This window comes from Oxyura jamaicensis, chromosome 1 (genome assembly GCF_011077185.1).
Source record: "Oxyura jamaicensis isolate SHBP4307 breed ruddy duck chromosome 1, BPBGC_Ojam_1.0, whole genome shotgun sequence".
NCBI lineage: Eukaryota > Metazoa > Chordata > Aves > Anseriformes > Anatidae > Oxyura > Oxyura jamaicensis.
In genome coordinates this window covers 162,812,857-162,815,878 of record NC_048893.1, presented here as the reverse complement: position 1 = coordinate 162,815,878, position 3,022 = coordinate 162,812,857, and the positions used below count along the sequence as shown (strand labels likewise).

General features: G+C 34.3%; 1 protein-coding gene and 1 long non-coding RNA gene across 9 annotated transcripts in view; both read right to left on the bottom strand.

Moving 5' to 3' along the window:
* The window catches only part of LOC118163831, a 2,354-nt gene extending 1,572 nt beyond the window's left edge, over window positions 1-782 (bottom strand). Inside the window, exon 1 of the long non-coding RNA XR_004749205.1 lies at window positions 71-782. This is a non-coding gene — a long non-coding RNA (uncharacterized LOC118163831). The remainder of the gene's footprint in view (window positions 1-70) is intronic.
* The window catches only part of DACH1 (dachshund family transcription factor 1), a 386,987-nt gene that overhangs the window by 356,535 nt on the left and 27,430 nt on the right, over window positions 1-3,022 (bottom strand). The gene's annotated exons all lie outside the window — the stretch shown is intronic.

Sequence of the window (3,022 nt, the reverse complement as noted above, 5' to 3'; positions counted from 1 at the left end):
AAAAAAAAAAAAAAAAAAAAAAAAAAAAAAAAAAAAAAAGTTGGTCTGAGCAAGGAAACAACCTGCTTACCATACTCTTGTTTAATTAGAACATTGTTGTTCAGGGACAGCAGAGAGTTCTTAACCTTGTCTAGCAGAAATGTGTTGCAACCTGTCTTCATCTACATAAAATGAAAATGTGGTTATATCAGAGCATTCATCTCACTTTTAATTTAGGTAGCAAAGGTGAGAATATTAGTGAAGACACTGCTGCACTGCATTCATCAGGAACTGGAAACTGTAATGCCTGGTGCAGGCTTTTAAAGGGACACTAGCTGCTAGACCACACTGCCAGAACTTCACTGCTCTTCTTACACATGCTGGTTAGAACAAAACCAGCAAAACAAATTTACCTTCCACTACAGAAACATGCCCTAACACTGGCTATTTTTTTTCAATTTATCACTAATTCTTAATCTATAATTCTTACTCCTCCAGTGCACAATCTTCGCATTAAACTAGAAGCATGAAATACAAAAGTCTACTTTTCAGAAGGACCACAAACTTTCATGTTTTTCAAGAGTGGGAAAGCAGACTTGTCCTGCATCTGACTCACTTCTCCCATTATCTACAGGTGAACTGGCTCTTCAAGTAATTACAAGACCCAGACTTCAAAGAAACTTTCCTCAAAACCGCCAAATTCTTTCTTAACTTTTTTTTTTGAAACTATGCATCAGATAGATTATAAAGGTGTCGCAAAAAAATGGCTGTTTTGTCCCCCCCAAAAAAACAATTTCAAGAATCTTGCCTTGAGCTTTAAGTTTTCAGTTGATAAAAATAAAATAAAATAAAATAAAGCATAAGCTGTATCCTCTACTACCCTGTTTAGATTGCTTTTATTCAAATAACTGTGTCCATTTCAAGGCTGAACTTAGAACTACTGCTCTTCTATAAACCCCACTGAGAATCTCAATACAGCATTCCTCCAAAGTGCACAACCGAATCTAATAACTATTAACTCTGCTAGGACACTCAGTAAGTGAATCAGTAACAATTATGTTTTATCAGGGATAAGACCTGCACTACAAGAGCTTAAACAGCTACCTGGGCTGAGAACACAATTTTCCTACACGGTTTGCTGCTGTTCATCAACAGATAGGCTATCAAAAAGCAACACAGTAGTGCAACTCAAGGTAATGCTAAGTGAATATTAAGCAAATTGAGTTTAGTTTAGTTTAGTTTCCAGAATAAATGAACAGCCCACATTTATATTTCACAAATAACATGGAATGAAGGAGGAAATTTCTTGTTCACACAAAAATAGACATAATACAAAAAAAAAAAATTCTCCATTTGAAAACTGTTACCTTTATGGTTGCCATTAGCCAGGTCAGACTCTACATACAGATGAATAAACAGCCCCTCTCAAATGACACCATTAATGGACCAAAACTCAGAGATACAAATCTGACTGTTACTGTTATAATCCTTTCCCTGTTAGCTCCTACATCTTAGAAATGTCACAAGAATCTCCACTGTTCTTAATAAAAGCCAACATGTCAAAAAAAAATAAATACTGGTATGAAGCCATATAAACAAAACAGAAAGTTAATGACAATTTTAATTCTTTAATCCACTATAAAAGTTACAAATATTAACAAATATAATATTAATATATTTTAAGGTAACTGTGTCATCATAAACATATCTGAATCACAAACATTTTGCTTAGTCTATGCCTGACCTTTCCTGTAATTTGTTTACAGGCTATATCTGGTTTGTTATTTGAGAATGTTATGTGTTAGTCAGATGTTTTCTTACCTTTTTTCCCATTAATTTCAGAAAATGTTCTATTATTAGACTGTTTCTTGAGCTTGATTCAACAATCTCAATTAGTTGTTGGATTACTCTAGCTGTAGTCAATAGTTCTTAATCATGTATTTTATCTCACACTGTTTAACACTTAACAGACCTCTTTGCTAGCAGACTAAAGATTGAGGAGTTCTTTTTTATTTTTTTCTTTTCCTTTTGAACAGCTGTCTTCAATAGTGTCTGATCCTGAATAGCCACAATATATTGTACCTTAAAGCATAAGTGTGCTATGGTTAAAGGATCAGACCAGGCAAGTCTGACATTGTCTGAACTTAATATCGGTACCTCCAGTCATGTCCCTTCTTACTCTGGAAACAGGAACTACTCAAAATACTCTTAAAATTGACTTTCTTTAAAAGTGCCATTCTTATAATTACTCTCGTGTCTTTGGACCCAACTTTTTGGAAGAAGAGAAATCTGCCAAGTCTCTCAACATAGTACACAATATTTTAAAAGCTCCCTGCCTGAATAAATTAAAACCACAGTCTAACTCAGAGCAGTAACTTGAAAAATATCCTCTAAAAGGCCTGGTTTCTGGGAGTAGTAAGACAAATCTTTGCTCACCTGAGAGTTCTGTTTTCACCACTCTTTCCTTCTGCTAACCCAGGAAAACTTCACCTATTCTGCAAGATTTCTACCCACATTTGAGCAGCAACAGGATTTTTAACTAAGTTCAGTTTGCTGTGCCAAATTTTTGTTTGTTACTTCTATACAGTTCTCCTAAACAAAACTGTAGCTTACCAAAAACAAATAAGCAGTGCAAGTACAAAAAAGGGCAAAATAAATGTTATTCATGATGAGCATCTCAAAGAAGAAAGGACTAGGAAAAAAATAAGCAGTGAAAGATTTAATGAGCTGAAGTTATTTAACTTATCAAAGAGCGGGAGTGAAGATCTGAAACTACCTACACAGGAAACAGAATTTTAATAATGTAAGCAGTTAATAAGCATGTAGTAAGCAAATGTGGAAGAAAACAAATGAAAAAAAAATATATGGCAGAAACTAGACAGAGTGGGTTGTTGAAGAATCCCTATTTAAATTTGAGAAAAAGGTTTATTTTTCTTCTAAAGTACTTGAAGCAACCTGAAGCAGAAATTCCAGACCTATACTATGCAGACAGATTATTTTACACACACACACACACACACACACACACACACACACACACACA